Below are 23,365 nucleotides of genomic sequence, written 5' to 3'. Positions count from 1 at the left end.
TAGGAGTAATTGCACCCCCCGCCGATCCTCTGGGACAACATTTTTCTTAAAGGGGACGTCCTAAGGAACATTTTAATGCAAAGTTGCCAAAAAAAAAGTTGGCCTTACTTACAAAATGGCGGCCATTTTGATTGACAGGTCAGCCGAAATCGCAGATTTTGCGTTTTAACATAGGACTTGCACAAACTTTTTCAAACTTTACAAAGGTAGATCGAAAGATCATGCAAAAATTTATCACCTGTCCAAATTTCAAGTGCTAAAGTGCGTTTTTCGATTTTTGGTGAATTTTTGAAAATCGAATTTAGGCCAAAAATGAGGGAAAAAATCAAAATTTTACCAAATTGACCAAGAAAGCTGAAATTTGGGATAAACCCTATTTTCGACATGCCAAATCGATTGGAAACGGTTTCAACCCGTTTTGAGCAGTTCTGGAGCCTCCAGCAGATTTTTGAAACTCGAAATTCCCACAAAATTCCATCAAATTGGAGTTGTAAAGCTAAAATTCATTCTAAAAACTAATTTCAATACGCTACGAAGTACTGCAGGTGAATTTCAAGTCGTTTTGGAGCCTCCAGCGACTTTTTGAAAATTCCTGAAACCTCCATCAGATTTTTGAATCATTTAAATTTTCACAAAATTTCATCAAATTGAGATGGAAAGCTGAAATTTACTCTACACTCCAATTTTAACACCCTCAGAAGACGACTTTAGGTGGTTCAAGTAATTTTAGGGCCCCCAGCGATTTTTTTTGAAAATTACTGGAGCCTCTAGCAGGTTTTTGGAACTTTAAATTTTCACAAAATTTCATCAAATGGAGATGGAAAGCTGAAATTTACTCCACACTCCAATTTTAACACCCGCTGAAGACGACTTCAGGTGGGTTCAATTCATTTTAGGGCCTTCAGCGATTTTTTTTGAAAATTACTGGAGCCTCCAGTAGATTTTTGAAACCTGAAATTTCCCCAACATTAATTTATCAAATGGAGTTGGCAAGCTGAAACTTACTTCGCAGACTACATGGTGGTTTCAAATGGTTTTGAAGCTTCCAGCAACTTTTAGGAAATTTCAATTTTCCAAAAAAACGTCATACAACCTTTCAAAAAGTTGCTGGAGGCTCCAAAAAAACTTGAAATTCACCAGCAGTCAACTTCGTAGCGTATTGAAATTAGTGTGCTGAACGAATTTTGACTCTCCATCTTGGTTTGATAACATTTTGGGGAAATTTCAAGTTTCAAAAATCTACTGGAGGCTCCAGTAATTTTCAAAAAAGTCGTTGAAGGCTCTAAAATGACTTGAAATCCACTAGAACTCGTTTTCAGAGGGTGTTAAAATTGGAGTGTAGAGTAAATGTCAGCTTTCCATCTCTATTTGATGAAATTTTGTGAAAATTTAAAGTTTCAAAAATCTGCTGGAGGCTTCAGGAATTTTCAACAAGTCGCTGGAGGCTCCAAAACAACTTGAAATTCACCTGCAGTACTTCGTAGCGTATTGAAACTAGTTTTTAGAATGAATTTTAGCTTTACAACTCCAATTTGATGGAATTTTGTGGGAATTTCGAGTTTCAAAAATCTACTGGAGGCTCCAGTAATTTTCAAAAAAGTCGTTGAAGGCTCTAAAATGACTTGAAATCCACTAGAACTCGTTTTCAGAGGGTGTTAAAATTGGAGTGTAGAGTAAATGTCAGCTTTCCATCTCTATTTGATGAAATTTTGTGAAAATTTAAAGTTTCAAAAATCTGCTGGAGGCTTCAGGAATTTTCAACAAGTCGCTGGAGGCTCCAAAACAACTTGAAATTCACCTGCAGTACTTCGTAGCGTATTGAAACTAGTTTTTAGAATGAATTTTAGCTTTACAACTCCAATTTGATGGAATTTTGTGGGAATTTCGAGTTTCAAAAATCTGCTGGAGGCTCCAGAACTGCTCAAAACGAGTTGAAACCGTTTCCAAGCGATTTGGCATGTCGAAAATAGGGTATATCCCAAATTTCAGCTTTCTTGGTCAGTTTGGTAAAATTTTGATTTTTTCCCTCATTTTTGGCCTAAATTCGATTTTCAAAAATTCACCAAAAATCGAAAAACGCACTTTAGCACTTGAAATTTGGACAGGTGATAAATTTTTGCATGATCTTTCGATCTACCTTTGTAAAGTTTGAAAAAGTTTGTGTAAGTCCTATGTTATAACGCAAAATCTGCGATTTCGGCTGACCTGTCAATCAAAATGGCCGCCATTTTGTAAGTAAGGCCAACTTTTTTTTGGCAACTTTGCATTAAAATGTTCCTTAGAATGTCCCCTTTAAGAAAAATGTTGTCCCGGAGGATCGGCGGGGGGGGGGGTGCAATTACTCCTATTGTCATATGCCGGACTATTCGTTTGCCAACGAATCGATTCATACATATATCTAAGTGACTCGTTCACGAACGAATTGATTCGTATAAGTGACTCGTTCGTGAACGAATCGATTCGTATAAGTGACTCGTTCGCGAACGAATCGATTCATTCACTTTATTTTTGGTGAATCATTCGTGAACTAATTGATTCGTATAAGTGACTCATTCGCGAACAAATCAATTCATTTACTCAATTTTTGGTGAATCATTTGTGAACGAATTGAATGTTTTTTGATGAATCATTCACGACCGAATTGAATCATTTTGGTGAATTATTCACGAACGAATTGAATCATTTTGCTGAATCATTCGCGATGGAATTGAAACTCGTTCGCGAACAAATCGAAAATAATTTTTGATGAATCATTCGTGAAGGAATTGAATATTTTTTGGTGAAACATTCGCGAACGAATTGAATTATTTTTAGTGAATCATTCACGAACGAATTGAATCATGTTTAGTGAATCATTCGGGAACGAATTGAATAACTTTTGATGAATCATTCGCGAACAAATTGAAATTTTTGGAGAATTCGTTGAAATCGGTTCGAAAGTTCCTCGGAAATTAAATTTTAAATAAGTAAATTGATTTTTGAAGTTTTAAATTTCCTCAAAATTTCAGCAGATGAATTTGGAAATCCGAAATTCTCGCCGCTGCACTCCAACATAAACAGTAAACACGCTACTGAGTTCACTGCTGGTGGATTTCAAGTTCTTTTTGCAGCCTCCAGCGACATTTCGGAGACGACTGAATCCTCCAGTACTTTTTTTTAAACTTGAAAATTCATTCTGTTGACTAATTTCAATACGCTATGAAGTCGAATGCAGGTAGATTTAAAGTCGTTCTGGAGCTTACAGCGACTTTTTGGAAATTACTGGAGCCTCCAGCAGTTTTTTCAATGCTCGGAAATTTCCACAATATTTTATCAAAATGTAGTAGAAAAGCGAAAATTCATGTTTTCGACTTGCCAAACTGATTTGGACACGGTTTCAAACCGTTTTGAGCGGTTCTGGAGCCTCCAGCAGATTTTTGATTCTTGAAATTTCCACAAAGTTTAATCAAATTAAAGTTAGAAATCCACAATTCACGCTGCACTCAACTGCTGGTGGTTTTAAATCATTTTGGAGTCTGCAGCTACTTTTTGGAAATTACTGGAGCCTCCAGCAGTTTTTCCAATACTCGAAATTTTCACAAAATTTCATCAAATGCAGTTGAAAAGCCGAAATTCATATTTTCGACCTGCCTCACTGATTTGGACTCAGTTTCAAACCGTTTTGAGCAGTTCTGGAGCCTCCAGCAGATTTTTGATTCTTGAAATTTCCACAAAATTTAATCAAGTTAAAGTTGGAAATCCAAAATTCACGCTGCACCCAACTGCTGGTGGTTTTAAATCATTTAGGAGCCTGCAGCTACTTTTTGGAAATTACTGGAGCCTCCAGCAGTTTTTCCAATACTCGAAATTTTCACAAAATTTCATCAAATGCAGTTGAAAAGCCGAAATTCATATTTTCGACCTGCCACACTGATTTGGACTCAGTTTCAAACCGTGTTGAGCGGTTCTGGAGCCTCCAGCAGATTTTTGATTCTTGAAATTTCCACAAAGTTTAATCAAATGAAAGTTAGAAATCCACAATTCACGCTGCACTCAACTGCTGGTGGTTTTAAATCATTTTGGAGTCTGCAGCTACTTTTTGGAAATTACTGGAGCCTCCAGCAGTTTTTACAATTCTCGAAATTTTCACAAAATTTCATCAAATGCAGTTGAAAAGCCGAAATTCATATTTTCGACCTGCCACACTGATTTGGACTCAGTTTCAAACCGTTTTGAGCGGTTCTGGAGCCTCCAGCAGATTTTTGATTCTTGAAATTTCCACAAAATTTAATCAAGTTAAAGTTGGAAATCCAAAATTCACGCTGCACCCAACTGCTGGTGGTTTTAAATCATTTTGGAGCCTGCAGCTACTTTTTGGAAATTACTGGAGCCTCCAGCAGTTTTTCCAATACTCGAAATTTTCACAAAATTTCATCAAATGCAGTTGAAAAGCCGAAATTCATATTTTCGACCTGCCACACTGATTTGGACTCAGTTTCAAACCGTTTTGAGCGGTTCTGGAGCCTCCAGCAGATTTTTGATTCTTGAAATTTCCACAAAGTTTAATCAAATTAAAGTTAGAAATCCACAATTCACGCTGCACTCAACTGCTGGTGGTTTTAAATCATTTTGGAGTCTGCAGCTACTTTTTGGAAATTACTGGAGCCTCCAGCAGTTTTTACAATACTCGAAATTTCATCAAATGCAGTTGAAAAGCCGAAATTCATATTTTCGACCTGCCACACTGATTTGGACTCAGTTTCAAACCGTTTTGAGCGGTTCTGGAGCCTCCAGCAGATTTTTGATTCTTGAAATTTCCACAAAGTTTAATCAAATGAAAGTTAGAAATCCACAATTCACGCTGCACTCAACTGCTGGTGGTTTTAAATCATTTTGGAGTCTGCAGCTACTTTTTGGAAATTACTGGAGCCTCCAGCAGTTTTTCCAATACTCGAAATTTCCACAAAATTTCATCAAATGCAGTTGAAAAGCCGAAATTCATATTTTCGACCTGCCTCGCTGATTTGGACTCAGTTTCAAACCGTTTTGAGCAGTTCTGGAGCCTCCAGCAGATTTTTGATTCTTGAAATTTCCACAAAGTTTAATCATATCAAAGTTAGAAATCCACAATTCACGCTGCACTCAACTGCTGGTGGTTTTAAATCATTTTAGAGACGGCAGTAACTTCTTGGAAATCACTGGAGCCTCCAGTAGATTTTTGAAACTTGAAATTTCAACAAAATCTCGTCAAATTAAATTCAAAATACAAAATTTAAACTGCACTCCGACCTAAACACGTTATTAGGCCGATTGCTGACGGGTTAAAGTCATTTTGGAGCATCTAGCAATTTTTTGAAAATACTTGGAGCCTCCAGTAGGTTTTTGAAACTTGAAATTTCCACAAAATTTCGTGAAATGAAGTTGGCAAACGGCAGTTCGCTCTGTAAAGAAATGTCAAATTTGTATGAAGTCGCCGCAGGTGGATTTCAAGTCGTTATGGAGCCTCCAGTAACTTCTTGGAAATCACTGGAGCCTCCAGTAGATTTTTGAAACTTGAAATTTTTACAAATTTGATGAAATTTCGTGGAAATTTCGAGTTTCAAAAATCTACTGGAGCCTGTAGGAAGTTTCAAAATGTCGCTGGAGGCTCCAAAATGACTTGACCCTACATACAGTCGACTCGATAGCCTGTTGAAATTGGAGTGCGGAGTAAATTCTGGATTTCCAGCTCCGTTTAATAAAGTTTTATGGGAATTTTGAGCATTTAAAAATCTGCTGGAGGCTCCAGTAATTTTCAAAAAGTCGCTGCAGGCTGCAAAACGACTTGAAATCTACTTGCAGTTTGGAACGCAGTGGAGCCATTCAGGGAAGTCGTTTTTGAAAAGTGTGTGAAGTACTAATATTAACGAAACATTTACCCTCGTATTCGTATAGTATGGAACTAGGTAACGAGTGTTTACACTTGCACCCTCGTGCTTGCTTCAAGAAATAGGGAAATGAACTTGCAGGGGGAAAAGATGTGATTGTTGGTACTGTACGGTTCGTAAATACGAAAACCCTTTTTAAAACTCGAGCACGAAATATGCAACTCGTATTGCATCATGGAATGCAACAGTAAGTTCGGATCAGATTTTTTTTTGTTCAAAAATGGTGAAAAATATATTATTCAGGCAGCGAGAATGTGGGTTGCTGGGATTTTGAGACATTGAAACCTGCTATTTTCGAAAAAGTCCAACACAAATTACAATATTAGGTTTCCCCATAGAGTGTCTCAAATTTGTCCTAGAGTGAATTTAACGAACCAACTCGCTAGTAAATTTTTTCAAAAGACTTGAAAATGAAACCTTCACAAATAAAGTACGAAGTATGCACGTTGCACGTGTATCTATTTACTCGTATGCACTTTCAATTTCAATAGAAAATTACTCGACGGCGTATTTATGTATATATAGACTTCCACCAAAAGTAAATACACATGCTACACATCCCAGTCTATCCCATCTAGGCACGACGAAGCAGGAGAACAGCGCGGCGCGAACACAATGGCTAAAATAAATTGACCCTTTTTGCTCGTAAATCCATCGCTTCGAAAAGTTGAAAAAAAGGATCGAGTCGAGGGCAAAAAGATACAATCTATGCCGGAGCATGACTCAATGCGAATATAATGATAGGTTGTTGGCTTCTAGACGACGGCGCTTTTATCGCAACGCTCAAGAAGGCGCTGAACGCGCGTCGGGCAGAAAAGGTGAAAGGCCCGCCGAACAAATGGCAGGTTTTGAAAAAGAAGAAAAAAAAGGCAAAAAAATGAGAGGAAAGAGAGTGAGCGAGTGAGAGAGAAAAGGCAACGAGGACATTATCCTCGTCGAGTCGAGTACAACGAGTTCAAAACAGGCCTTACGCCACCGCCTCAGCTAGATATCGCCATCGTCGTCGCTGCGGCTGCGGCGCAAAATGGAAAACGCGTTTTGGGATTAAGGGACAGAGACAGGGACCAGGGATACGTACTCGTATACTATAATTCCTCTCACACACTCACTCATATACCCACCTCTCTCTAGGTTCTCTACTCACAGCACAGCACCAAGCCAAGATAGAATCTGTCAAAAGAGGAATACCATTACACGAGGTATAGCGCACCACCGACACTATAGCACAAGCATCGCCATTCGCCGCAGCTTTCGAGTTCGACCAGGCTAGACTGCAAGGTGGTCTCGAACCTCGTCTACTCTTCAATTTCTACGAAACGAGAAACGAGAACGTCGACGGAATTAGTTTTGTTTCGGTTTTTCGCGTCGTCTTTTTTTTTTTCTCATCTTGTTTTGTCTTTCGAACGATAGCGACAGCCCCAAAGCTACGTACTAGCTCTGGATAAGGGAAGAGAGCTTTTCAAGGATCTGTTCATCTGTTGTTTTTTTCTTCCTTCCCTTGTCGTTCGTTTCTGTTCCATTTTGCGAGAGAGTCTTCTTATACTTGACGTTCGTTGTATCGAGTTAGCAGTTGGGTAAAGATGCCAGACACATGAGACATTTTTTTCCCCAGGAATTGCAGTTCATCGCCTTCTACTCGTATCTGTGCTGATATGGCAACCTTAAAATACGCCAGTACGAATATAGCTTTGCTGACTTTGGGATTTGAAGAGATAACCGAGCAACGTTTCCTGCATGTATCGAACGTCGTGGTTTCTTCGTTCTTCGTGAAATGCAAAATTGGGTACGAAGACTACGAACATACTAGATGACCAATTTGTGTGAGATTCCACCAGGGGTTTCAAAAAGTTGAACAGGTTTAGCTCAGTGAGCAATTCGATTTTGGTTTTCAAGCAATTTCTCGTGTAGTGTCACCAAATGATGATTTTTCACATTTTGAGCTCACAAGAGCAGTTTTTCATCCGCACCTTGGGAAGTGATACCTTTGAAAATGTATTTCTCAGAAATTTAATGTCATTTCATCGGGTTCTGTTCAGCCCATCGACTTAAAATTTTGATATGAAGACAGAATCACTGAAAGGCAATCGACTTGAATTTTTTAAGATTACCCAAAAATTTCAATCTGTTCGCAAATGATTCACTAAAAAGTATTCAATTCGTTCGTGAAAGATTCACCAAAAGTTAAGTAAATGATAAATTGATTTGTTCGCGAACGAGTTTCAATTTCATCGCGGATGATTCACCACAATTATTCAATTCGTTCGTGAATGATTCACCAAAAATTAAGTGAATGAATCGATTTGTTCGCGAACGAGTTTCAATTCCATCGCGAATGATTCACCAAAAAATATTCAATTGGTTTGCGAATGATTAGCAAAAAATTTCAATTCGTATTCTTTCACGAATAAATGAGTGATTCATCAAAAATTATTCAATTCGTACGCGAATAATTCACCAAAAATTTCAATTCGTTCACGAATGATTCACCAAAAATTATTCAATTCGTTCGCGAATTACTCTCGGAAAATTATTCGATTCGTTCGCGAATGATTTGCCAAAAATTGAGTAAATGAATTGTTTCGTTCGCGAACGAGTTTCAGTTCGATCGCGAATGATCCACCAAAAATTATTCAATTCGTTCGCGAATGATTCACCATAAATTGAGTAAACGAGTCGATTCGTTCGCGAACGACTCACTTATACGAATCAATTCGTTCGCAAATGATTCACCATAAATTGAGTAAATGAATCGATTCGTTCGCGAACGACTCACTTATACGAATCAATTCGTTCGTGAATGATTCACCAAAAATTGTTTAATTCGTTCGCGAATGATTCACCAAAAATTATCCAATTTGTTCGCAAATGATTCACCCAAAATTTCAATTTGTTCGCGAATGATTCGCGAAAAATTAGGTAAATGATTTGTTTCGTTCGCGAACGAGTTTCAGTTCAATCGCGAATGATCCACCAAAAATTATTCAATTCGTTCGCGAATGATTCACCATAAATTGAGTAAATGAATCGATTCGTTCGCGAACGACTCACTTATACGAATCAATTCGTTCGCGAATGATTCACCATAAATTGAGTAAATGAATCGATTCGTTCGTGAACGACTCACTTATACAAATCAATTCGTTCGCGAATGATTCACCATAAATTGAGTAAATGAATCGATTCGTTCGTGAACGACTCACTTATACAAATCAATTCGTTCGCGAATGATTCATCATAAATTGAGTGAATGAATCGATTCGTTCGCGAACGACTCACTTATACGAATCAATTCGTTCGTGAATGATTCACCAAAAATTGTTTAATTCGTTCGCGAATGATTCACCAAAAATTATCCAATTTGTTCGCGAATGATTCACCCAAAATTTCAATTCGTTCGCGAATGATTCGCGAAAAATCAGGTAAATGAGTTGTTTCGTTCGCGAACGAGTTTCAGTTCAATCGCGAATGATTCACCAAAAATTATTCAATTCGTTCGCGAATGATTCACCGTAAATTGAATAAATGAATCGATTCGTTCGCGAACGACTCACTTATACAAATCAATTCGTTCGCGAATGATTCACCATAAATTGAGTAAATGAATCGATTCGTTCGCGAACGACTCACCTATACGAATCAATTCGTTCGTGAATGATTCACCAGAAACTGTTTAATTCGTTCGTGAATGATTCACCAGAAACTGTTTAATTCGTTCGCGAATGATTCACCAAAAATTATCCAATTTGTTCGCGAATGATTCACCCGAAATTTCAATTCGTTCGCGAATGATTCGCGAAAAATTAGGTAAATGATTTGTTTCGTTCGCGAACAAGTTTCAGTTCGATCGCGAATGATCCACCAAAAATTATTCAATTCGTTCGCGAATGATTCACCGTAAATTGAGTAAATTTATACGAATCGATTCGTTCGCGAATGATTCACTATAAATTGAGTAAATGAATCGATTCGTTCGCGAACGACTCACTTATACAAATCAATTCGTTCGTGAATGATTCACCAAAAATTGTTTAATTCGTTCGCGAATGATTCACCAAAAATTATCCAATTTGTTCGCGAATGATTCACCCAAAATTTCAATTCGTTCGCGAATGATTCGCGAAAAATTAGGTAAATGATTTGTTTCGTTCGCGAACGAGTTTCAGTTCGATCGCGAATGATCCACCAAAAATTATTCAATTCGTTCGCGAATGATTCACCATAAATTGAGTAAATGGATCGATTCGTTCGCGAACGACTCACTTATACGAATCAATTCGTTCGTGAATGATTCACAAAAAATTGTTTAATTCGTTCGCGAATGATTCACCCAAAATTTCAATTCGTTCGCGAATGATTCGCGAAAAATCAGGTAAATGATTTGTTTCGTTCGCGAACGAGTTTCAGTTCAATCGCGAATGATTCACCAAAAATGATTCAATTCGTTCGCGAATGATTCACCATAAATTAAGATAATGAATCGATTCGTTCGCGAACGACTCACTTATATAAATCGATTCGTTCGCGAATGATTCACTAAAAATTCAATTCGTTCGCGAATGATTCACCAACTTTTGATCAATTCTTTTGCGAGTGATTCACCTAGAAATCAATCAATATTTGTTCATTCACCAATCGGGTGTGAATGATTCGATTCACATCGCTCAAAACTTCCTATACAATATTTTCACAAAAACCGAATCAATCGTAAATGAGTTGATCCGTTCGCGAATGATTCACCAAGAAATCAATAAATTTATTCCAAATGATTCGAATCGATTGTACATGAAGAGATCAATTGCTACACAAATGTTTTATAAAAAAGGACTCAATTTGTTCGTATAACATTATATTTGATGAAAAGTCAGTCTTGTGTTCTTTTCTTTATTTTAAAATTCATCTTATAGTCCGGCATATGACAATAGGAGTAAATGCACCCCCCCCCCCGGCCGATCCTCCGGGAGAACTTTTTTCTTGAAGGGGACATCCTAAGGAACATTTTAAAGCAAAGTTGCCAAAAAAAAAGTTGGCCTTACTTACAAAATGGCGGCCATTTTGATTGACAGGTGAGCCGAAATCGCAGATTTTGCGTTTTAATATAGGACTTGCACGAACTTTTTCAAACTTTACAAAGATAGATCGAAAGATCATGCAAAAATTTATCACCTGTCAAAATTTCAAGTGCTAAAGTGCGTTTTTCGATTTTTGGTGAATTTTTGAAAATCGAATTTAGGGCAAAAATGAGGGAAAAAATCAAAATTTCACCAAATTGACCAAGAGAGCTGAAATTTGGGATATACCCTATTTTCGACATGCCAAATCGATTGGAAACGGTTTCAACCCGTTTTGAGCAGTTCTGGAGCCTCCAGCAGATTTTTGAAACCCGAAATTCCCACAAAATTCCATCAAATTGGAGTTGTAAAGCTGAAATTTATTCTAAAAACTAATTTCAATACGCTACGAAGTCCTACCAGTGAATTTCAAGTCGTTTTGGATCCTCCAGCGACTTTTTGAAAATTTCTGAAACCTCCAGCAGATTTTTGAAACTTTAAATTTTCACAAAATTTCATCAAAAATGGAGATGGAAAGCTGAAATTTACTCTATACTCCATTTTTAACAGCCTCTGAAGACGACTTCAGGTGGATTTCAAGTCATTTTAGACCCTCCAACAACTTTTTTGAAAATTACTGGAGCCTCCAGTAGATTTTTTAAACTCTGGAGGCTCCAGTAATTTTCAAAAAAGTTGTTGGAGGGTCTAAAATGACTTGAAATCCACCTGAAGTCGTCTTCACCTCCAAAACTACGTTCCAAAAACCCAATCGTCCCAAAGCAATGGGACAAAATCACGATAAAAAAAGAAGACAATAATAATACCTATGTATAATTCAAAAATACAAAAAACCTCTTTCGATTAATATTTCGGGAAACTTGTCGGTGCAGTGGTAAAAATAGGATATTGTTCGATAAAGGAAGTTCACCAAACTACGGAAAGGGTTATATTATTATGTTTTCTCATATATATATAATACAGTTTAGGAGATCAGGCAGCGCCGACGGCGGTATTGTTTGACTCGTCGTCGTCGTCGACGACATCGCATCGTATCGTAGCATACCCCCAAATAATCATCGCAGTCCGGGTACCCTGAACCGACAACAAGCTTTCTGTACGAGCAGTAGCACCAAAATATATCCGTGTAAATAAATAAATACGCGCCGAGGCACATCACAGATAGGCGACTATGTCGAGAAAATGGGAGCTTTTCTATACATATTATATATATATACTTACTGAAAAAGTCGTAGTCGTAGACGACGACGACGACGATGATGATGATGACGGCAGCGGCAGGCAGCAGGCAGCAGGCGGCTGCCGGCAGCCACAAACAGATAGGGGTTGGGGGGAGCTGGCGGCGGTGTATGTGTGTTTGTGTGGTAGGTCCGGGTAGGTATAGCCTTGCCCGGTCGTTCAACGCAGTCTAAATAATCGATGGAGTAAAGTACCGTGTCCCAATGTGTACGTAAATCAGGGCGACCGGGGTCCAGGGTACGGGGCAAAAACGCGCAAAAGGTGGAAAATTTTCTCGAGGCGGGGGCGTTGCACCATAGTCGTACTCGTAGTTAGTCGTAGTCGTCTAGAATACGTAGAATTTCACGTACTCGTATACATTTTGACGCGTATACTCTCTCTGCATAGTACGACGAGTACCTACCTACCTTACCTACCTTGCCTACCATATACCTACCTACTCCTCTATATCGCACGTTTTTACTCCTCGTGTCGGCAATGCTGACGGTTAAATACCTCTCGCAAAATTGCTTCTCTCTCTCGCCGGTTTTCCTCCTCGGCCTCTTCCTTCTCCACCCCTCCCCTCCCTCCTCTCTCCCATCCCTCCATCCCTTCGGCTAAGAGGTTTGCGAAATTTTCAGAGCGCCTTTTATACGTACGTGTGGTATTTTTTTCCTGCTGCACAAGCGAAAAACACAAGCCCTGATGCGGTTTTTCACATTGCAGGTGCCTGGTTTTACTATACGAGTACGTATTATTGTGTACCATAAAACAATATAATTACCTATACTCGGTCTCGCTCGGCTCGCTACATATTTCGCCTCCTATACCTAATCAGGTCTCTACGGCGATAAATTTTCAAACTTTGCCAACGCACTTTATTATTATACCTACTCGTCGTACGTAGATACAGGTCTCAGACACGAGCCACGAGTATCGATCCGAATTTGTTTTGGTTCAGGTTGCAAAGTGTGTACTGTATACCCCCTAAATGATGCCGAAAAAACAGGCCAGCTTTCCCACCATAGGCTATTATACTCTTGCCACTGCCAGCCAGTCGGAGTCGTACCCTTGAGCCTAACGATATTATTACAAACACGAGCGGCCAACCGACATCGTTATCTGGCTCGATCGTGTGATACTGTTTGCATACTCTGTTCGCCGTAAATACGAGCACTACTTACTTCTCTCGCATGATGAGATTAAAATGGGTAGAGAGGAAAGAAGGGGGAGGGGGGACTTGCCTTTGGATTTCAGTTCATCGCCTTCCTTCATCTGTGTACTGATTATATGTACCTATACCTACAACTTTTAATTACGAGAATGACATTGACGTTTGTTTATTATATTTTTTTTACAGATTCACAACGAAACGTCCAGATATGAATTCAAATAGCTTTAATCGAGCTTGAAGAGAAATTATTATCACGTTGACGTTTTTACGAGTACAACCTGCATAGAATGTTTCCGGCCATGGAGTATAAAATATTGCCAAAAATTTTGTGGAATTTTTTGTTACTTACTTTTTTATTTACTTTTTTTTTTTTTAGGTGAGCGACCATTCTTTTTTCTCAATTTTTTTTTTACTTCGTATAAGAATTGGAAAAGTAATGTAAATTGTCGCGAATTTTTTTGTCCTTTTTAATTTTCATTTATAACTTTTTTAAAAAAAGTTTTATGTTTAAAATAAGTAATGTGCATTTTTTTTCTTTTATTATTTTCTTTTTTAGATTTTTTTTTTTTAATGAAGATTTTTGTAATTTGAGAATTAATTAATGGCGTGCCGAGTTCGCTTGAAGTGTCTCGGTTTGCGAACGTATTTATTGTAATTGCATTTTGAATTTTCAATAAAAATTACGATTTTTATCGAGAGATTTTTTTGATTAGAAGAAGTGATGTGTTGAAAAAACAGTCCAAGTTGAAGACTTGACCCCTTTCAGTATTCGGATGAGCTTCGAAACATTTGAATTGAGTAGATAATTTTTGACTTGAGTCGGGGGCGAAATTGAAAGTTTTGTGTTTTGTCGAGGGGGGGGGGTGTTTCACCGAAAACTTGCCGACAGATATGAGAAGAAAATGCTCACAAATTTCGACGAATAAAACGAAAAATGAGAAAACAATTCTGCCAGTTGACATTACAGGTATGTAGGTCTTCTTATACAGCCTATGATGACTTATAAAACGTTTTCTCGTTTTCCTCGTTCAATTTTTGGAAGCCTCAAACATGGAATTTCTTACTTTGTAAAAGATAAATGGACTAGCTCGAGCGTATAGCGAAGGCAAAAGCATTCAAAAATCCGTATTTTGATAGGTGAGGAGGACACAATGCGTTTTATGCAAAGAGTTTAATTTTTTTCGGTTTCAAAATTTTAGAATTTGAATTATGATTTTTTAGAAATTCCAACTTCGAAAATGAAAATCAAACAGGCCCAAATGAATTGAGGGCAAAAAATTCCAAAATTTTTTATTTTGATAGGTGAAAGAACGTTGTTTTTTTTTAGGGGGGGGGGGTTGATTTTTTGGTTCAAAAACTTTGGAATTCGAATGACGATTTTTCAGAAATTGCAAGTTCGAAAAAAAGCAATCAGGTTCAAACGAACTGCAGAGGGCAAAAACTTTCAAAAATTCGTATTTTGATAGGTGAAAAAATCATGCTTTTTGTCAGGAATTTAATTTTTTTGGTTTCAAAATTTTAGAACTTGAATGCTGATCGTATTATAGAAATTTCAAGTTCGAAAATGAAAAGCAAATAGGCTCGAAAGAACTACGAGGGCAAAAGCTTTCGAAAATTTGAGTTTCATTTATGTGCTGAGGAGCTCATTTTTTTATTTCAAAATTTTTTTGAGTCTGAATAATAGATTTTTAGAAAGTTTGATTTTGAAAAAAAAAGATCAACAGGTCTGAACGAAGTTAGGGCCGAAGTTTTCAAAAATTAATAATTCAAGAAGTAAATTATTGGGTTAGCGAAGGCAAAATACGTTCTTTATCAAGCCTTCACATTTTTTAAATTTTTCGACTATGTCGAAATTTGTCAGCTTTATTGAAATTTTCCAATTTTGCCGAAATTTGTCTACTTTTTCAAAATTTTACAAAGGGGGGCCGGGGGAGAGTGGTCATCCTTCCCCCACCCCCTCTCTTGGTTTCGTACCCGGATAATGTAATTTAAAAATCATTTTTTTCTCCAGTTTTGTTCATTTTTACATAAAAATACATTATGTACAATTACCCGCCCCATCACTACTTTATACCCCCCCTCCCTCCTGAAAAAAATGTTCAATTTTTATGAGAAAACCCCTCGAAAAATTTTAGTATTCTAACAAGAAATTGAGTAGAGCCAGGAATCCTGCACTAGTTGAAGTAGAAATGAAAAAAATCCAATTTATTCAAAAATTGTTGAGTTTTGATTCAAAATTCTTCTCCCATTTTCAAGAAAAATCTCTTTCCAGCTACTCGTATTTTGGTCCTCTCGTATAAAACATTCAAAGTTGGGAAAAATTTTAAAAAAAACAAACGATTCAAATTGGCTAAAAATATTCAGAAAATTTTCAATTTCTAATATGAGAGTTCTGCGAAATAATTCTTTTTTCAAGAAAAAACCTTCTTCGGTACCTCAAACAATGTAGGTTCCATTGTGCAGAGTCCCCTTGTGAAAAAATTGAAAAAAAGAAAAATATAGTCTGTAAAGGTTTTTTGAAAATTTTTCATTCCATGGTCATAATTCTTCGAAATAATCCTCTTTTCAAGACCTCTTCTCCAATTATCTCAACCTCCAAAAGAATATTCGTTCACTTATGTACTAGAGTTCACCTCCTAAGAAAAATAGAAAAAAAATGAAAGTCTGTAAATATTTTTAAAAAATTTTTTATTTCATTATTCTAAATAATTCACTGTTCAAGACCCCCCCCCCATCCTCTAAACTCCGAACGAATATTTGTTCCCTTGTGTAGAGTCCCCTCCTGAAAAAATTCAGAAAATGGAAAAAAAAATTAAAAATGGAAGTCTGTAAGCGTTTTTTTGAAAATTCTCCTGAATAATACTCTTTTTCAAGACCCCCTCCTCAACCCTCTCAAACTCTCAACGAATATTTTTATTCCCCTGTGTAGCACCCTCCTGAAAAAAATTGGGAAAATTGAAAAAAAAATGAAAAATGAAAATACAGCAAAACGTTTTTTGAAAATTTTTCATTTCACGGTTAGAATTCTACTGAATAATCCTCTTTTCAAGACCCCTCCTCAACTCTCTCAAATTCCCAAAAAATATTTGTTCCCTTACATGAAGCCTCTTCTCCACGGTTCAAAAAAACGAATAAAAGATGAAAAATTGAAGCCTGTGAATTTTTTTGAAAATTGTTCATTTTGACTCTAAACCCTTTTCAGCGCCATTTTCAAAAAAAAACTTCCCCATTATTTTCAAAAAACTTTTACATTGTGTGCATTTTTATTTTTCAATTGTTTTCCAATTTTGAGTGCATGGCGAGGAAGGGGAGGATTTACACAAAGAGGATAACACTTTTGAGGGCCCGAAGGAGGTTTTTTCTTGAATACCATAGTCTTTCATTTTGAAAGTTCGATTTTTATCGCTCTCAAGCTTCAAATAACTAAATCTTTCCCATTTTAGAAATTATTTTGACTGAAAAATTGAAGTACCCTAATCACATTTTAGAAATTCTTACCTTAGAGACAAACTGGATAGTGATAGGACGGGACGGGGGGGGGGGAGATTAAAAAAAAACCGAAAATTTCGAAAATTAGTCGAGTAAGCGTTTCGGTAATTTTTGAAGACTCTGGTATCGTGTTTTCTCCAACTAATAGTTGCCATGTTTACTTTTTCAGCTCAACTCAAGAAGGTTCGTGAGGTGGCCTAAAAACGTTGAAAAAATTTGCAAATACTCGAATCTCCTTCCCTCACCAAATTCATTCTAACTCAAAAATCAAATTGAGCGCATTTCCATTGCGTTTAAACATTTTAGGACAAAACCTCCCATTCAATTTCAGAGTCGAAAAATTTTTCACGATAATAAAATATCCGCAAGTGGAATAAATGTCGAATTTCACAATATTTTCAGAGACAGAACACTCTGAACCTACACATACAAAAAAAAATTCGAATCATGCTTCAAATCCAACAAATTGTGCGACCCTTTATTTAAATACCGAATAAAAAATGAGAAAAGTTCAGACAGATGGCGCTGTTTTACTCGAAGAACTCGAAGCTTTAAATTCAATTCCTTCGAAAAATATGTAAATTTAAATGTGTCTGGGTCACAGACCTGCCCTGCAAACGTCTGTTTTTTATCCATTGTAATATAATACTTGTTATTATTGTTTTTTTTTTGATAGCTGAAACCATAAAATCAGAAAGAAAGAGAAGATTTATACTTGAATCCATGTTCGATAGTAGGTACTGAAGAGTGAACCAAGAAAGTGTTATGCATTAATTTGTGATCATCGATTACCCAAATTTGTTCAATCAATGCCTGTGAAAACCAGCATTCTGACATCCAGATTAAATTTTTCACAATTTTGGGTGCTAACCTTGTTCTAGGGGTGAGAGGAAGTGGGAGGGGTCCATCAGAAACGTGCAACTTTTGATTTTGGCGTAAAATGTATTTCACAATCAGATTCAGAGCTCTCGAAAAACCCATATATTATAGTCGGGGAGCCCGCTTAAGGATCTATTGCACCCCCCCCCCCCCCGTCGATCATCGGGGACAACTTTTTTCTTGACCGGGGGGGGGGGTCCTAAGGAACATATCTAGCCCTTGTACTCAAAAAAAAAGTGGCCCAACTTACAAAATGTCAGCCATTATGATTGACAGGTCAGCTGAAATTGCAGATTTTGCGTGCCAACATAGGATTTCCACAAAACTTTTCAAACCGTACAGAGGTAGATCGAAAGATAAAGCAAAAATTTATCACCTGTCAAAATTTCAAGTGCTAAAGTGCGTTTTTCGATTTTTGGTGAATTATTGAAAATCAAATTTAGGCCAAAAATGAGGGGAAAAATCAAAATTTTACCAAATTGACCAAGAAAGGTGAAATTTGGGATATACCCTGTTTTCGACATGACGAATCGATTGGAACCTGTTTCAAACTGTTTTGAGCAGTGCTGGAGCCTCCAGCAAATTTTTTAAACTTGAAATTCCCACAAAATTTCATCAAAATGGAGTTGGAAAGCTGAAATTTATTCTGCAAACTGATTTCAATACGCTACGACTCCAGCGATTTTTTGAAAATTACTGGAGCCTCCAGTAGTTTTTTGAAACTCGAAATTTCCCCAAAATTTCATCAAACGGAGATGAAAAGTGGAAATTCATTCTGCAAACTAATTTCAATACGCTAAGAAGTCGACTGCTGGTGGATTTCAAGTTGTTTTGGAGCCTCCAGCGACTTTTTGAAAGGTCGTATAGCGTTTTTTGGAGAATTAAAATTTCCAAAAAGTAGCTGGAACTGCTGGAAGCTTCAAACCCATTTGAAACCACGACGTAGTCGACTTCATATCGTATTGAAATTAGTTTGCGAAGTAAATTAAATTTCAGCTCGCCATATAATTCCATTTGGTAAAATGTTGCGGTAATTTCAAGTTTCAAAAATCTACTGGAGGCTTCAGTAATTTTAAAAAAGCCGCTGGAGGCTCCAAAACGACTTGAAATCCACCAGCAATCGACTTCGTAGCGTGTTGAAATTAGTTTGCAGAATGAATTTCGCCTTTCCATCTCCGTTTGATGAAATTTTGGAATTCAAAACATGCGATTAAAGCTCTTGGAACTTTAAAGTGATGGGCCACTTTTGTCCAATTTTTAAACCAGTGCATCCAAAAAGAATTTATTTTCGCGTTATCTGTATTTAAAAAGTCTTCTTTTTGTTCCAGAATCGCCAAATAAATTCCTGTTTTTTTTTTACCAAACTAGCTTATAAAGTTCTGATTTTTTTTTTTTGCCAAATTTGCTCAAGTCCAAAAGTGTTCATTTTAGGAAAAGTTGTCAAAAAGCGTCAATTCTTGACAAAATAGTCAAGAAATGTACATTTTTGGCATAATTGTCAAAATTATCAAAAAGGGTCCATTTTTGGTAAAATCGTCAAAAAGGACCAATTTTTGCAAACACTTTCAAACAATCCTGCTCTTGCCAAGATCGTCTGTTTTTGCCAAAATTGTCAACAAAGTATACTTTTTTGTCAAAAATGTCAGAGAGTGTCAATTTTTGGTAAGTTGACGAAAAGTTAAAACTTTTTTTTTTTCAAAATTCTCAGAACGTAGTTTTTTAATAAAATGGCCAAATAGTCGTAATTTTTGCCAAAACTACCAATAAATTTGTGCTTCTTTTATTGCCAAAACAGCCAAAAAGCATTGATTCTTAACTTGCCTGTTTAAGAAGTCTTTTTTTTGTTTCAAAGTTTTCCAAGCAAAAGACTTGTTTTTTACAAAATTTCTTGAGAGCTTCTTTTTTCAACAAATATCGCACCCCTCCCGATTTGAAACATTTTTTTTTCAGTTTTTAAGGTATTCAGGTATAAAAATTCCTTTGAAGCAGTTTGGTATTCCTACAAAAAATCTCTTCAAATTTTGGATTTTCACACTCCTCTTCATTTCAATTAGAAAAATAAGTTAGATTCATTTATCATATTCATATGACTTACCTATAAAAATTTTCATTTCCTGTTTTGAATTTTTGGAGGCTCAAATGTGATTTTTTTCGAAAAACAGTCAGACTAAAGTGTAAACTGAGCAGTATTATGAAAAATGTCTGAACAAAGCAACGACAAAATTGTTAAAAATGCAATTCTTTGCGAGAAATATTTCACCAAAATTCTGCACTTTGACATTTTTTTCTCAACTTTTCGACATAATTTGAAGTTATAGACAATTTTTTCGTTTCTTTTCAATACTTTTCCGTCTAATTTTGTGATTTCATGCTTTCACAGACCATTATAGACATCCTATGAAAACATCAAATATGTAAATGTACTCAACGTTTCGAAAGTGCTCATTTTAATCTTCCACCTATCCACTTAAAATTTCAAATTCTCATCTCAAAATCGATACAATAGGCACAATTTGGTCCAAATTTTACCAACCAATAATGAAAAATTTCCACTCGACGACCTTCCTGCACGTTTAGAAAATTCGAATCACGCCCCGAATCGATAATTTTTTCACCTTCGTGTGTGCGAAAGGCACAGGCGAAGCGAAGGCGAAAATATCTCGCTAAAAATACGCCTATACTACTGTCTTTCTGGCTGCTGTAGCAACTGCAGCAGTCTCGTCGTAGCCAAAAAAAAAATCCCATCGTCGCCGTCGTCGACGACTTTGAAGTAAACAAAAAAAAGAAAAAAACCTAAAACAACCGACCAATCGTCGCGCCTCCGTTATCATCGTTACACGCGCGCTAGTCGAATACACGACACACACACACAGCTGAGGAGGATAAAACGCGTGCGAAACTTATTTCGGCTAAATCTAAACGTAAAGCTCGAGCCCAAAGAGAGAGAGAGAGGCAGAGATAGAGAGAATGGCATCGGCATCAGTTGCGAACGTTCGCCCTTGACCGGCTAGGCGCGTTACGCCTGTTGGAAATTTAACGCAGAAAATCGATGTAGGCTCGCCACATAGCAGGCCTGGGTATCTTCGACTATACGGCTTGTGCTTGTGCTCTTCATTAGTGTTCATTCAATATCACAGACTAGGCAGACATTTCTCTCTATTCAAGGACGCATTCGATATATATACCTACGTACAGAGTAGGTACATGCGGCGGCCGCATCCAACCCTGTTGCCTACGACCGCCGTTATTATATATATAAAAAGGCGAAAAGGCGGCTACGGCGACTGACGCAGCCCCCTCGGCCCTCGAGCCAGACGAGTGGAGATGCTATATACACACACCGTAGGTATAATTTTCTTCTCGTGCCGCCGCGTAATCAGTGATTCCCAAGGAGAAAGCGACAAAAAATGTCCTTGTAAGTCTTCCAAAAAGAGGGAAAAAAAATCTACAAAAGACAGGCAGATTTTTTTTACCCTTTAGCTTTAGCTCGTCGTCGACTATTCTTATACATTTTCCAAGGATGAACCACCTAAGTGGGAAGAAAAAAAGCGACATGAGCTGATTACGTGGCTAATTTGAGACCGTGTATCAAGGACGATGATGGAGACGAATAGAGTAGGTAGGTAGGTTTACTTAGTAAGAGGAAAGTAACCCCATATATGACATTATTATCAAATAACCATTATATGTATTATACCTATCAATTCTGTATAACTTTGGCCTGGATATTATTGTATTTCGAACAAAATGAAACGTATCAATAGCCCATTTTCACAAGCTACCGGAAGCAAACAAACAAAACAAAGAAAAATTATATGAAAGGAAAACAATAACGTAACGATAAGAAATTGAATGAAAATTCGGAAAAATTTTGAGAGTAATTGCTACCTGTTTTTGTCTAAGAATACTCGTAAGAGAAAGGTTACTCATACTCAAAAAACACCCCCACTCCTTCGTTTCAAAATTATAGGAAACCTGACAAAAGATATTCTACGATTATACGTCAGAAAGGGAATAAACAAAAAATGTGCCCAATATTCGGGACACCAATGTACAGTAAAAGAATCACTGCAAGTACTTACCTGAGAAGAGGAAAAGGCAAATAACAAAAAAGTGAAAAAATAAACATCAATTCGAAGTTTAAACCAGCTCTTCTCTCCTCCCCCCCTTCATATCGTTATTTTCCTTTTTCATCGTTAAAAGGAGAAAAAAATGCAAGCTGTTACCTAAAAATGCTAAAGTGAGTTACTGAAAAGCAACCATCTCAGGAAAATTTCGAATATTGATTTTAAAATAGAATGCAGATAAGAAACATAAAGGTTATTGCAAAGAAATTCATCCTTTGAACACTTTTTAAATTCATACGAAACACAATTGTGAAAACCCAGATTGCCACCCCTTGCCCCCCCCCCACCAATAAAAAAACCATAAAATGAAAAAAATAGGGAAAAGATAACTTTTGAAATGAAAATTTATATAAAAACAAAAATAAAGGTCAAAAACTATCTGAAAACCAAAAATAAAACTGAGAGCAAAAAAAAAAATCGAAAATCAAACACAAAAACCCAAAATATTATTATTTTAAAAACAAAAAAATGAAAATGAAACCGAAAATCAGAAAACTATAGGTACACGCCCAGTATAAAAAAATGTTGAAAAAAATGAAAACTTGAACAGACAAAACGCAAACCCAAAAACCCACAGAACATGAAAATCAAAAACAAGTAAAAATAGAAAAATGAAAGCTGAAATCGATTTTTTAAAAAAAAACTGAAAACCACAAAAACTCGAAATCAAAATCGAAAAAACGAAACCACTAAAATGAAAACAAACATAAAAAACACCCCAAAAAAACATGTAATCAAAAACAAAAACTGAAAATAAAACAAGAAAAAATAGAACCAAACGCCAAAAAACCAAAAAACTTGAACAAGAAAACAAATGTGGAAAAAAATTTTTTGAAAACCAAAATCTAAAAATGAAAAAGGTGGAAAACAAAATTCTGATGAAATGGAAACGAACACAAAAAACCAAAAACTTTAAAAAAAAAAAGAAGCTGAAAACCGAAAACCACGAAAACAAAAATCATGAAACAGAAAAACAAACATCAAAAAATAAGAAAAAAATAATAGCGTGATAAAAATGAATGAAAAAAAACCAAAACACTAAAGAAAGCAAAATCAAAAAATTGCATGCAAAAAATTGAAATGTAAAAAAACTAAAAACTGAAAGAGTGAAAGCCAAAAAAATTAAAAACATAGAACTCAAATAAAAATAAAAAACAAAGAATTCTGAAAACACAAAAGCTCAGAATAGAAATAAAAACGAGCACAAAAAAAAACAAAAACCACAAAAATAAGAACTGAAAAAACAACAGGAAGCTGGAAATTTTGAAAAATAAAAATAAGAAGCAAAGAATTCTGAAAACACAAACACTCAGAATAGAAATGAAAACGCGCACAAAAAAAACAAAAACCATAAAAAATGAACTGAGAAAAAACAAAACAAAAACAACAGGACGCTGGAAAATTAAAAAAAATTTAAAAAAAACAAAAGAATTCTGCTCAGAATAGAAATGAAAACGAGCAGAAAAAAAAAACAAAAAAAGCACTGAAAAAAAACAGAAAATAAAA

General features: G+C 36.3%; 1 protein-coding gene and 1 long non-coding RNA gene across 2 annotated transcripts in view; one reads left to right on the top strand and one right to left on the bottom strand.

Moving 5' to 3' along the window:
• Cad88C (cadherin-88C) overlaps nucleotides 1-14,059 on the top strand; it is a 124,376-nt gene extending 110,317 nt beyond the window's left edge. The window contains exon 34 of the mRNA XM_065352979.1: nucleotides 13,551-14,059. The gene's annotated coding sequence lies outside the window, so the exon portion shown is untranslated. The remainder of the gene's footprint in view (nucleotides 1-13,550) is intronic.
• The window catches only part of LOC135837719 (uncharacterized), a 206,363-nt gene that overhangs the window by 115,920 nt on the left and 67,078 nt on the right, over nucleotides 1-23,365 (bottom strand). The gene's annotated exons all lie outside the window — the stretch shown is intronic.

This window comes from Planococcus citri, chromosome 1 (genome assembly GCF_950023065.1).
Source record: "Planococcus citri chromosome 1, ihPlaCitr1.1, whole genome shotgun sequence".
Taxonomy (NCBI): Eukaryota; Metazoa; Arthropoda; class Insecta; order Hemiptera; family Pseudococcidae; genus Planococcus; species Planococcus citri.
Note: the sequence above shows the minus strand (reverse complement) of the source record. Positions and strands in the feature narration are given on the sequence as shown.